The 14617-nt window shown below is 40.8% G+C and overlaps 1 protein-coding gene across 2 annotated transcripts in view; it reads left to right on the top strand.

Annotated features, from left to right (window-relative positions):
• Nucleotides 1-14617, top strand: part of Epm2a (EPM2A glucan phosphatase, laforin) — a 106465-nt gene that overhangs the window by 12053 nt on the left and 79795 nt on the right. The gene's annotated exons all lie outside the window — the stretch shown is intronic.

The raw sequence follows: 14617 nt of genomic DNA, 5'->3' as shown, positions 1-14617 counted from the left end.
ATGTGATGGATGATGGCAGTCAGCAGAGATGAATGAGTGTAGGCACCAAATGTAAGCATGCATAGCAAAAACCACTGAACAAGACACTTGAGGGAAATGAAGCAGTTGATTGGGGCAACAAACTGCCAGCCTGTCTCTCTAGAGAGAGAACAGGAACACAGCTATAGGGAGCAAGATGATTTTATAAAGGCTTAAGGGAAGGTCTTTTCCCACCAGGAGAATTTTTCTTGAGTAAAACAGAGGCTCTAGGCTAGGTGTGTGTGTGTGTGTGTGTGTGTGTGTGTGTGTGTGTGTGTGTGTGTGTGTATGCGCATGCACGTGTGAGTGAGTGTGAAGTCATCAGGCCAGTTCCATGAGTGACAAATGTCTCCTTGCCTGTGAGGGCTGGGGGAAACAAGGAAACTGTGGTTACCCAATAAACAGAGACTCCAGATAACAAGATTACTGAACAATGTTTTTAGGTTTCTGATCCTAAGGGAAGTCTGTCTGGGCTAACCTTGGATAGCCATCATAGGGCATGAGCAGCTGTGCCTCCATCTTAAGTTAGCCTATCTTAATGACCTGACTGTGGGATGCTTGTTCCTGAGCAGAGTTCCTTTTTCCTTTACCGCAGGGCTGTTGGGCAGGACCCCAGATATCTGTGCTAGGGCAGATCTCCAAGTCTCCTCACACATTTCCCAGGAAACCTTTACCCCTGCATTTGCAGCACATTCTTCATGGCTGCCATTTGATGGTACAGAGGATGCAGATGTGAATGCTTTCCTGCAGTGCTTTTCTAGGCTGGCATGTGCTTGTTTGTTAGGTCTCCTGCTTTTCTGTTTTCCTAGAAACTTCTGTAACATATTTTTTGAAAAGATTTATTTTCATGTGTGTGTTTGTGCCTACATGCGATTATATATACCAGTAAATGTGCAAAGGCCCGTGAAGGCCAGAAGACGGAGGCATATCTCTTGCACCTGGAGCTACAGGCAGTTTTGAGCTGCTGGTGTGGGTGCTAGGAACTGACATGGTTTCTCTGGAAGTGCTCTTAACTGCTGAGTCATCTTTTTGAGCCCACCTAATGTCTTTTTGTTCTATTTATGTTTTTCCTCATACCTCATAGTACAACTTATTATAATGTACAGTTACACTGGCCATGTATTAGTGACTTTCCTTGTTTCTGTGACAAAATACAGAACAAAAGCAACTTAAGGAAGGACAGGTTTATCTTGGCTCATAGTTTGAGGGTACAGTCCATCACGGCTGGGAAGGCATGGCGGCAGGGGCATGAAACAGCCTGTTGCATTGCATCCACAGTCCGGAAGCAGAGAGAGAAGAATGTTGGGGTTTAAGTTTGTTCTTTTTATGAAATATAGGAGACCAGACCATGGAATGATGATGTTTTCCCATTCAGTGAACCCAATCTTGAAGCATTAATCTAATTAATCTTAATCAATAAAATCCCAGAGTCAGATATTGGGGTGAAAACATGGACGATCAGAGAACTAAGAGCAGCCACCAGTTGCTTCCTTCCTCTCTCACTTCTCAGTCTAAAAGGCTGTGATCCTGTCTACACTCCAGCCTCCCAAGTGCTGGTATTAAAGGTGTGCACCACCAACTACTGCCTGGACTGTATGATTAATGATTGGCTAGCTCCACCCTCTGATCTCCAGGCAACATTTATTTGTCAGAACATAAACAAAATATCATACAACACAATCTAGAATTCCTACGCAGGTTTGTTTGTCTACATAGAAGTTTGTCTCCTGGGTGATTCTAGAGCCTATCAAATTGTCAGTCAAAGTTAGCCATCACTGATGATATTATATTGGACCCTGGAGCAGCAAGTACTGGGACCTCAATGTGAATGAACCTAAAACAAAGCAAGCAAGCAAGCAAATAAACAAAAACTGTAGCCAAACCAAAAGAAACTTGCCATACAGCTACTTCCTCCTCAGTTGCTTTCTCAATATTCTCCTTGGATTTACTTTGCCCAGACTGTCCCATTTTCTGAATCTAACCCACCCAGAGGAGTTCATATATTTAAGTTTAGAGGAAAGAAAAATGTCAAGTGAGAAGTCACACTGCAATTTCTTGGCTTTTCCCATAAGATGGTGGTCATGACTCTAGTCACCAGAGCTGTCTTCTTTGGAATTAAAGAGAAGACAGAAATATGGAAAAGTCTGCCTCAGGAATCCCCTTTGTCTTGAAAGCGAAAAGAGTACTAAACTATCCCCCTCCCTCCTACTTCTTTTGTGTTTAGACTTGGCCAGCACTGTCATGCTTGACTATCTATATCAGTAACTTTCTGTTGTCATGGTGAAACATTACAACCAAGAGCGACTTAAGGAAGTGTTTATTTTGGCCTGTGAACCCAGAGGGATAGAGTCCTTCATGGTGGGGAAGGCATGACATGGCGGACGGAGCAGCAAACTGGTTGATGGCATTTTGTGGCTACACAGGAAACAGAGAAAAAGAACCGGAAGTGGGGTGAAGCTCTAAACTCTCAAGGAGGGTCCTGTGCCATACATCCTCCAGTATGGTTGTGCCTCCTAGAGGTTCCCTAATCATATCACTGCTGACTAGGGACAAAAGTTCAAATCCACGAGTCTATAGGGGCAGTTTCTCCTCACACTATCATGTTTCTGCTATAGAATTCGACCCAACTCTTTGCTGCTCTCCTGAAGAAAGTTGTGGTTTTGGTTACCAAGGAGAGTAAGGGGAGTAGGTTCTGTGTATGTGACACTGTCCTCTGCATTTTTTAAAACAGAAGAGATCAAGTGCAGTGTTTGTTGGTGTAAGATAGACCTTCCTACCAGGGTAGGGGGTTCGGTTTTTATTTCACATCTCACTGCTGTAGTGGGTACCACAGCAGCTGCTCAGTAACTATTGGATGAGGGGATGGAGCACAGGGTCGACGAGATAGGAATTGTTATCGAGTGTCTACCAGGTAGTAGGGATGTCCTCAGTGTTTTCCTTAAGTCCCTCTTGGTCCTCAGATCATCACTTTCTTCATTGCACAAATGAGATCAATGAGACTTTCTGCAGAATTCGGTCTGCTGTCAATCACAGGCAGTGGGCATTTCCTGTGAAATTCTCTATTTTCAGCCCTTGCAGTTTCACCTACACTTTTTTGTGTATTTCCTTTCTCTTTTACTTAGTTCTGGTTCCTGTGAGGGTGTCATATTTACGTGTTGTTTCTAATATATTTTCTGACATTATGGGAAATAATCCCTTTTTCTGTGTAACATATCTGGACTTCAGTTGTGGATTTTTTTAAAAAAAACTAATTTTGGTTATATTGCATATATTTTCACAATATATTAGTATAGTTTTAAATGTACAGGAAAATTGCAGGGTCAATACAGAGCACCATATGTTATGTGCCTTGGTTAATTCTTCTATATTGCTAACAGTTAATATTGATTTGCCACACTTGTAAAAACTGCAAGAACTGGTATTTATTATGCATTATTAATAAGAGTACAAACTTATTAAAGTTTTCAATTGTCAATCTAATATACTTTTTCTTACTTAGAATCTCATTTTTGAGGTTATCATGGAGCACACCTTTAATCCCAGCACTTAGGAGGCAGAAGCAGGCAGATCTCTATGAGTTTGAGGTCAGCTTGGGAGAGAAGAAGAATCTTAATTATATTACCACAGTGTACTAACTACTTCAGGCAAACTTTTTTGTTTCCAAGATGACCTTGATAGTTAGGAAGAGTTCTGATTGGGTGCTCTGAAAATATTCTCAGGGTCTTTCTTACAATTAGGATGTGTGTGGCTTTAGGGAGGAAGACCTGTGAGGTAGAGCGCTGACTGTAGTGTTTCTTACAGAGTAAAGTGGAGGAATATCTTAAAGGGTCAGAGTGGACAGTGGTTGAAGGGACAATAGCGGAGAAAAACGCTGTCAGGGTGAGAGCAGATAGTGGCCAGAAAGTCCACTTTTGGGAGGTCAGAGTCAGCAATGGTTGAGGAGACAACTACAGAGGAAAATACTCTTGAGGGTTGGAAGACCATTGTGCTGATCTACATGTTTTGTTGGTTTCATAGTATTTTCTAAGATCTCTGGACAGCTGGATTTCTGTGGTGGTATTTTCCTGTTCAGGTGAGCACCAGGAAGGACAGTGGTTGCTTTTGTTCTTTACTAGAAAAATTCATGCTCAACAGTGATTTATTATCTTTTGGGTAGTTTAGAATGCCCCATCAAGAGCTGAAGACATGCCTCAGATCTTGTTCTTTTGATCAGGAACTGATGTCCTATGGTTTTAGTGCCTGGTTTTGCAGGCTGTTTGTTATGAGGGTCGGTCTGTCCTAGCTGGACACCTGATGCCCAGACTCTCTCCTACATGAAAGACAGGATTTAGAAGTTACACTGTTGGCTGTGCCATCTTAGAAGTTTTGTAAATGTCACCCGTTGAATACTAAGAGAGAGGTAATTCTGAAGAATGTGTAGAAGACATTGATTTAACTCGAGTTCAGAATAATCATGAGGGATAGTTGAGTTAATGCTTGTGAATAATCTTTATCAAGATAAGTATTTATTTTGTATAAAACACCGATTATGCTGTTGTCGTTTATGTTTGTTGCTCTTCTGTGATCTCTAACTTTTGCTCAGTAGTCAAGGCAGATTGGATGAGGAGGATTTTCCTATTGAAAGTGCTCTATACAAAAGCTGAGTGTGTGTGAGCGTGTGCATGTGTGTGTGTGTGTGTGCGTGTGCATGTGCAATAGCCTTCAGTTTTACTCCTTATAAATTTGGGAATGAGATTTTTCACTCGAGGTGATTCTATTTGGACTGTGAATAAAGAGGTTCTGTTGTCATTAAAAGATACCATGCACAGGTTGACTTAGTTGGAAGTAATGATGGAGAAAGACATCATTCAAACTACATTTTTGAAAGAAAGGAAACTAGATATTCTGGGGTTGCGAAGAAAAAAAATGCTGTACAATGAAAGTCGGTTAATTTCACTAAATTCCACATTTTAATATCACATAGACCTTTGAACTAGAAACTGCTTCTGTAGAAAAACACCAGCACCCACGAGGTCACTAAAAACCTGGAATCTCTGTCTTCATTCTTTGTCTCCTTCTGTTCGGGCCACCTGCTTATGTCTGCAGTGTGATATGTTATTCTCTCAGAGCTCTGTCTAACTGTGTCATCCAAGACTGAAGGAATATGGGTAAATCGTTACTCCCAAACTGCAGTTACCTTGGGATCCGGGAAGACTAAACGTTCCTGGGCAAACCCATCCTCCTACCCCTGGATAGTTAACTATCCAAGAAGGCAAGACGGCATCTTACAACATAAGTGGTCATCTTGTAGAAAGCAGGTTGAACTCTTCAAATTGTGACAGATAAGGAATTCTCCAGACCCCATGCAGAAACAGAACTGAAACAGTGACTAAGCAGAACACTGAGCTTCTTGCGCAGGCCTCTAATTCACTAGCTGTTTCTTTACTCAGACCTTAAGCTCATGTCTATAGTTGGGAGATGGACTTGGGCCAGTGGGTCCCTTTATCTGTCCCTCTTCCCAGTGTGGCCACACCTCTTCTCTAGGGTTTGTACTATTAGTCATCTCTTTAATTGGCCTATGGGAACAAATGGCTTGTTGAGGCTTCTAGATCTCAATTTCTTTACCTAAAAATATCCACTGCACCCCAAATTTGATTTTAGTCATTGAGAAAATATTACCATTACTTTCCCTTCCCAAGTTAAAGGAAAGAAAAAGAAAACCTGGGTTTGGTGGTATATGTCTGTAGTCCTATTATGTAGGAAGGAGGGAGGAGATTCAAGAGCCTGGGGCAAGCCTAAGCTGTAGGAGACCATGCCTCACAAATCTAGACATAAGCACACTTTCCCAACATAAATTTTGTAAATGAGAATCATTATTTTATTCATTTATTAACGTTAACACCTTTGCGACTATGTCATATGCCTGGATTTGTGGTGTTGCTGTAGAAAGATAAACTTCCACAGTGCTTGACTTTTGACTAGTTTTGTAATACAGACACACACCAATAAGAACTGTTCACAAGTTTGAGCATCTATGATACTTAGAGATGTGGAAGAAGGTCTTCTTTTTAGGAGTTTGGCAAAGAGGGAGGGGTTTAGAAAGGCTTTGTAGAAGATGTAGTATTCTGAGTTTGTTATCTAATGAAAACTAGAGCGCATCTAATTTATCATCTCTGTAGTTATATAAATGAATATAATAAGATTATTTTTAAAAATTGTGTCCTTTGAGTGGATGAGATGGCTCAGCAGCCACACAAGCCATAGAAACTGAGTTGGATTCCTGGAACCCACAAAAGATGGATGTAGTGGCTCACATCTGTAATACCAGTGCTCCTATAGTGAAATGGGAGGCAGAGATAGGGGAAGGTCAGTCAGCTTGGAGTACGCATACAATGAGAGAGAGTCTACACAAGGTGGAAAAAGAGAAGTGTATTTCCAAAGTCATCTTCCTGTCTCCACATTCTCACTGTCATACAAATACACAGTCTTTCCCTCCCTCCCTCCCTCCCTCCCTCCCTCCCTCCCTCCCTCCCTCCCTCCCTCCCTCCCTCCCTCCCTCCCTCCCTCTCTCTCTCTCTCTCTCTCTCTCTCTCTCTCTCTCTCTCTCTCACACACACACACACACACACACAGAGAGAGAGAGAGATACAGAGAGAGAGAGAGAGAGAGAGAGAGAGAGAGAGAGAGAGAGAGAAAGAAATATATGTCCGTTTTGAGTACAAGAAGAAACCAGGATGGTGGGGTGAAACAAAGTGTATGAATGCACTTTTGAGTTTTGTGTTTCCCAACACAAGGGCGGGGAAGAGACTAGTATGGCAACCAATCTCCTAACATTGGCTTGGCAATGCATGCACTGGTTTTATGGCATTCTTTACTTTTTTGTTAATAAGTAAGACAGGAGTGTTGAATGCTCACGGAATGGAGTTATATCCGGGGTACGTCTGCCCTTCCCCTGTCAACCCCTATCCCCTCTTTCTGAGCACTGAAGGATGAGTGCTCTTTCCTCTTTCTTCTTCAGATCTCTTATTTCATCTATGTTCTTTCTCTGGAAGCCATCCATCCTCAAGTCTTACGGCAGCATGTTTCTAGTTCAGAGAGTTCTTCTGGGCTCCGTGTTCACACGTTCAGTTTCTACCAGGCTTTTACACCTGGAATTCATGTGACTATGTAAAAGTCAGTATATCTGAGCCATACTTCTTTTTTATTGATTCCTTATAGGTTTCACATCATGCATCCTGACCCCACGAACCATAATTCTTTATAAACCCTCGCTGAGCTCTTTTCTGTGTTCCTGTTTTAAACATCCTGCATCTTAGTCACTTAAGCCTCTGAGGTATAAAAAAAAATATAGGTTGGGCTGCCTGCCTTGTAAGATCCTGGGTGTAATAAGTATTTCTTTGACCACATTCTTAGAGATCTTAATTTAGTAGTTCTGGTACTGATTGCAGCATGAAAAACATTACAGTTATCCAGGCACTGCTGATGAAGAACTCGTGTGAATGCTGCTGTTAGACTCTGCTAGTAGAATGCACTGTGCATCCATCCCAGACGTTTAGTTTTCATCCCAATGCTTATGCTATAGATGTCTGGATTGTTCCCTGTCATTTCAGTGGCCTCCCACATGCTGGCACTCTTGCATTTCTTTTCTGTCCAATCCTCACATTTCTATAAAGAATTACCTTCCTAAAGTTAGACGGGATGTCACATGCTATCAAGATAATTTCATGGACTTTAGAAAATAAAACATGCAAATGTAATACAGCCTTTCTAATTCCTCACAGTCCAGTGATTACATACCGTTGACCACCTTGTCCTCCCATTTCCTGAAGTCAGTCTGCTAGTACTTTAATTTCTCACCAGCATCCTATATCTCTTTCTCAGTGCCACGCCCATTTCTTGGATTTCTGTTTCGACTATGACAGTCTCAGTTTTACAAAGAACTGTGTTATCTTCAATCCATCGGTCTACGAAAAACATTAGAGGTAATGTCATGGTCTATTTGCCTCACTATCACAAAAATACTATAGTGTAGGTCATTTATAAATGAAGGAAATTTGTTTCTCATAGATCTAGAGGCTATGAAGCCCAAGGTCCAGCTGGCAGAGGTTGGGTATCAGAGAGGGACTTGCTGTCTGTTTTCAAAATGATGACTTCTCCATCCTATTATCGAATAGAAGATGAAGGCTGCATTCTCACATGGTGGAAGGAGAAGCCTCTACATTTTTATTTTTATTTTATGTGTATGAGTGCTTGCATATATGCATGTGTTCCATCTGTGTGCAGTGTCTGATTCCCTGGGACTCGAGTTATAGATGGTTGTGAGCCGCTATATTGGTGCTGGGGAACCAACCTTGGGTCCTCTGTAAGAGCAGCAACTGCTTTTAGTCACTAAGCCATCTCTCCAGCCCCCTCAAACCATTTTATAAGAACACTAATCCCATTCATGAGGGTTTCACCTCTGGTTTAATTATTTCCCTGAAGGTCCCATCCCTTGATAACCATTGCTTTGGTTTCAGCGTGAATTTTGGAAGCATATCAATAGTCAAGCTGTAGCAGCTAGCTTATTTAACATGTATTTATTACACAGTTTTTAAACATAATTATGCATTATAAAATTAACAAATATTGAAAACATTTACATTAGTGCATAATACTCACACATGCTTATACTTGTTACTTTGGATTAGGGGTACAAGGCTATATTATTTCAATGTCTAGTGTATCTGCCATGGTCTGTACAGGCTTTTTCTTTTCTGGGCTACCAACCAACTCCCAAATCATGTCACGGAGACTTCTTATTAGTCACAGATGCTTAGCGTAGCTTAGGCTCATTTCTGGCTAGCTCTTTTAGCTTAAATTAACCTATTCCAATTTATCTACTTTTTGCCTTCGGCTTTTTACCTTTCTTCCTTCTGTATATCTTACTTTTGCTGCTTCTTCTGTCTGTCTGTCTGGTGGCTTTTAGTCTTGAGCGTCTTCTTCATTCTCTCCTCTCTTATTTCTCTCATTCTTTTCTCTGAAGCCTAGATTTCTCCTTCTGCTTATTCTCTGTCTGCCAGTCCCACCTATCCCTCTCCTGCATTGCTATTGGCCCATTCCGCTGTTTACTAGATCAATCAGGTGCCTTAGGCAGGCGAGGCGAAATAAATGCAACACATCTTTTTGTACATAAATACATGCAGTATAAACAAAACAACACACCTTTACACAGTTAAAGTAATATTCCACACTGTAAACAAATGTGACACATCCTTAATAATTAAAGTCATTTCCACAACAATGATCCATCAGTGGCCCTCTAGGAATGGTGTTCCTTTCACCTCTGCTGCCTGGCCAGTGCTGACAGGATTCTGTATGAAGGCTTTCATTAAAGCCTCTGGTGTGAGACATAACCTTCACCGTTAACATAAAGAAGGAGCACCATGCCCCCTTCTGATGAGGAAGCTTTGTTAACCAATTATCTTCAAGAGGTGGGACCAAGTTAGGGTGTGGTTTTCAGGGACCCAGAGAAAAATGGCTGCATGTCCCAGTGCTTTCTCTCTCTGGTTTCCACACAGCACAGCTGAGCTTGGACTTCTGGTTCCTGTTTTGTGAGTTCAATTGTATTTGTTATTTCTATCGACTGCTTGGAAATAGTTTGCAACTATACTATACAGTAATCTTAAACTTAACCATCACTTTACTTTTGCAGGATCATATAAAGAGACTATCATCCTTATGACAGCTGGAAGCAATTCTAGAGAACAATGTTCCCTCTCCCAACAAAGTTTGTCCTCAGGGTTGGGAACACCCTTTAGGGGTTGTTGATTACTACTTGTATAAGGTAGAGGTTGGAAACTGTGTAGGTTCAGAGATTTTTAAAAAATAATAATCGTGGGTAATAGAATGAATACTTGTAAGCTATTATTTCTGGATAATTTACATTGGTATAGTTTTTTGTATATTGATACAAGTTCAAATTATATTTGTTATTTCTGTTTACAATATTTGTACACCTATGCAAAGTTATTCTGTTATATTACATACATCCATGTTTCTATCTCGGTTTATGACCTTTTGTATATTGATACAACTCTTAGGATATATTTTTGTATTGCATTATATATTATTCTTACCTCTGATCAAGATACTTATACACTGCCTACATTTTGTGGTCATTGTCTTTATTTGCTGCACATTTGTTTACAGATTATTTAATATTTTCACATGAAGTCTTAGCTCTTAAGTTATACAGGTATTAAATATGATCAATAGTTATTCATGTTCATTATTCATATAGTCAGATTAATTAGGTTCTTCAGATACATAGAGATTGTATTCTGCCTAGATAGGTAATCTTTAACCACTTCAAGGATCTGTAGAACATGGCATTTAAATAACTTAGAGTTCTGTTGACATGAGACATGATTGCTCCTGACAGCACCATTTGAGAATGTTGAACACAGAAGACACTCCACTCGGAGTTTGTTTTCTTCTTGGCACAATTGGCCTTTGGGCAAGGAACTGCCCATGCCTCAACCACTGACAAAGGACATGGTATTCTGAGTGGATAAACAGGACACAAGGAAAAGGACTGTCAAACCTTGCCAAGACAGGGTAAGACAGTTCTGAAAAATCTCCTGGTTCTGAAAATGGTCTGTCAGTTAAGCTAGGCCTTAGCCAAAGTTGGTTGGACTTTGGGTGATTGCTTAGGTAGCTGATTGTCTCTCTCATATACTGCTCACTTTGGAAGCTGCTTGATTGCACTTCCTGCCTACTTAAGTAATACTATCTCCATTCTCAGGCCTTCGATGAAGTTGAAGATTAGATAGTCATAGTTACCTTCGTCTTATGATTTAGCCAAGCCTATTTCCATTTCAAGACTTAGTCTCTTTGGAATAGAATGTTTATTAAAATATTTCTCATGTGTTCGTTGCTTAATATTGTTTATGTTGTTTGTAATTTTATACTTGATATCTGTTCCTATCATATATAGGTTTTTGTTGTTGTTTTTGTTTTTCGAGACAGGGTTTCTCTGCAGCTTTGGAGCCTGTCCTGGCACTAGCTCTTGTAGACCAGGCTGGCCTAGAACTCACAGAGATCTGCCTGCCTCTGCCTCCCGAGTGCTGGGATTAAAGGCGTGCGCCACCACTGCCCGGCTCATATATAGTTTTGTATTGGGTTTGGATTGCCTTTGTTTAGACAAAAGGGGGGGAGGTGATGGGAAGCTTTGTTAACAAAGTATCTTCAAGAGTTGAGACCAAGTTAGGGTGTGGCTTTCTGGGACCCAGAGAAAAATGGGCGCACAGCTCAGGTGCTCTCTCTCTCTCTGTGGTTCCCATGCAGCACAGCTGAGCTTGGACTTATCATTCCTGCTTTGTGAGTTTTCCCTTATAATAAATAAAAATATACTTGTGTTATCTTTTAGCTAGCCTTGTTATTTCCTGAATTGATCTAACTTCTACACCCTTCCAATGTTACTGAGCTGGGACGCCAGTGGGCATTGTGTGGAGTTCACATGTCTCCCTGTATATATGACTTGTATACTTCCTGTTTCTGCTGACATCACTCTACTCTTTATTGACTTGGAATTCTATTAGTTAACTAATATACCAATTTTAGATATCACTTGCACACAGAGCCCCTGATTTTCTCACCAAACTAGGTATATGTACAGTAAGCCACTGTGCTATGATATAGACCCAGGTGGTTCTGATGGATGTGTGGTGATATAGTGATGAGTGCAGAACTGGATCTTAGAGCCGGGTTCCATACAGCATTCTAAAGACCGGAGTGCTTGTCTATTATGTATCAGTCTGTCACATCTACGTAAGTATTCTAAAATAATTACCCTTCCACCATGTGGGAACACATGTTGTTATCCCAGCATGTCTTAAACCATAGAACAGTGCTTGGTACTTTCAGTAGGCACTATCTGAATGAATTAACTGGTGGAAGTCACTCTCCAGGATCTCAAACGGAAGTATCCACATCCGCCACCTTCTCTTCTTTAATGCCGTCATGTGCCAGTGACCGCGTTTGTGATACTGAATAAAGATGTAACACTATCCACAACTCCATTTTTAAAAAGAGACATTTGAAAACAGAAAACATTCAAAAATTTGGGTAGATACACTCATCCTTGAAATAGAACCAAATCTTACAAGTTTTAAAAGGAAGTAATAGAAGTCTTCCAAAGAATTTTCATGTCAGTGACTTTCCCTCTCAGGCTGTTGTTTTATGGAGATGCTTTGGGAATGCATGGAACCTTTGTGGTCTCTGGATCTCAGTCTCACCCTCTCTGGAGGTCAGAGTTTGGACGGGAGCAGGACTCACAGGCCCTTAGGAGTGGCCCTGTGGGTGAACAGGGGTGTCTGGGAGCCAGGAGCCCTAGGCTTTCCTACTCCATAAATACGGAATCCATTATTAGACTCAAGGAAAGATGTAACAACCCTTCTGCTATATGTACAGTTGGATATTTTGACGTATCACACATTTGGAAGGCTAATTTCTATTATTCCAACTGAAAAGTGCCATGAAATTTTTGCAATCTTTTAAAGGCTATTATCTGTCTGATTCCACTGGGTGGCAGTGTTCCACTGGTAGTCTGATGTACAGTTTGTGTTCAACATAAACTGTCTTCTTCTTTGTCCCTCTTCCTCTTTCCACTTCCTCTTTCCTCCTCTTTTGAGACAGGGTCTCACTGTGTACCTCTGGCTGGCCTGAACGTCAAGATTAAAGTCAATATGCAGACCATCCTTGCCTTGAACTCACAGAGACCCACCTGCCTCTGCCCCCCAAGATCTGGGGTGAAAGGTGGTGCCCCACCACATCCAGCTTCTTTTTAAAATGAGTTCCTTATTCTCTCTCAATCCTCTCTTTCTCCCTATTTCTACATACCCACTTCATCCGAAGAAATTCTGAAAAGAATTTCCCATTCAGTTAAAAAGGAGAGTTTCATAAGATTTCACACTTCCGAAATTATTTCATGTTGGAAGAAGTAAAGCATTAGTTTTATGTTGCTCCAAAATTGTATACATTACCTTGATATAGTAATTAAGATTAGTTAAAATATCCTACAAATATCCTGGTATTTGTCCTTTCTCTATACTTTAGCAGCTACATTTAAAATGAACTCAGCTTGTACACATGCTTGCTATAGTATCTTTGGGGGTTCTGTGATGATGTGTGTGCATATACGTGTGTGTGAGCATGGACACAAATGTAGAGGTCAGAGGGCAACCTTGGCTGTTGATCTTAGCCTTCCACCCGACTTAAGTTAGTGTCTCTTGTTTGCTGCTGTGAATGTCAGACTGGCTGGCCTCTGAGCATATATGCAGTCTCCTTTTATCTCTGGGAGGTTAGCATTGGGGTGACAGAGGTGTGCTAGAGTAGTCATCTTTAAAGGGGTGCTGAGGGTTCAAATCCAGTTCCTCACGCTTGTGAGGCAAGTACTCTGTCTACAGAGCCATTTCCTGAGCCCTGATGCAGATGCTTCTGACGACGCTGGCTGTGCTCATTAGATCAGATCAGATCAGATCATCCCGCTATTGTTGCACCCGTGCCTTTGATATTTATGACATGTGTGAGAAATGCTTTATCGTGGCTTCATATCGGATCGCTCTGTGTCAGAATTTCCTGGAGAATTAATTCAGCGAGATGAATTGCATGAGGGAAGTGTCTTGTGAACTGCGATAAGTGATTCTTTGCTGACATCTGTGGTCATTAGAGCTTCACTACGAGTGAACATATGTGTGTTATCCTCCACAAAGAAAAACGTAGAGTTATTCAGCAGTGTGTAATGACTGTTGGTGTCCACTCAGGCAGGGGCAATTTTGATACCACCATAGTACTGTATTTTATTCAAGAGACTGTAGCTGCTTTCAAAAATGAGGTTGTTTAAAGTTGTTTGTAAAATTTGATCCAAATAGAGGTTATCTTGCTTTTAAACAGCTGAACCATTATATAAAATTTTAATTGCCTTTTGCCAAATATATTCTTTGCTGTTTTCAAGCAGGAAAATGTTTATTATTTTACTATAAATATCTTGAGTATGCTCCTGAAACATGTTCCTCATCTCCTCACTTACTCTTTTTTTTTTTTTTGAGACTTGGCCCCATGTAGCTTAGGCTAACCTCAAACTCACTAAGTACAGGAGAATGACCTTGGCTTTTGACTCTACCAACTCCACTTCTAAACCCTTTAGGGTTACAGGTGTGTGTTGTCAGACCAGCTTTCCCTTCTATCTCTTAGGCCAACGTTGTGAACTGCATTCTTGTCCTATAGCGAGCCCTGGGGACTTGTGGACACTATGTGGATAAGTCGTTAAACAGGTTTCTGATGAGGTTACTTCATAATTCTGTACTGATTTATAAAGGAAATTGTAAACCACACAAAGTCAAAACCTCTTTACTTTCATCATCATGATGCATTTTTGATGTTTTAAAAATCACCTTTGAGTTTATTTTTGATAGAACAGCAGTTCCTGTTTGTGCGAGAGGTACAATGTGTCAGGTATGGTGGCTTTCATTTTCAGAAAAGAATTTCAGAGACCCCACATGATTTTTGTCTATAAATTTAAAAATGGAGGTGCTTGCCAATGAGTTAGTTAAGTAGATTCATGGAAGATGTACAAGTGGGT

Source organism: Microtus pennsylvanicus, chromosome 1, assembly GCF_037038515.1.
Source record: "Microtus pennsylvanicus isolate mMicPen1 chromosome 1, mMicPen1.hap1, whole genome shotgun sequence".
NCBI lineage: Eukaryota > Metazoa > Chordata > Mammalia > Rodentia > Cricetidae > Microtus > Microtus pennsylvanicus.
Note: the sequence above shows the minus strand (reverse complement) of the source record. Positions and strands in the feature narration are given on the sequence as shown.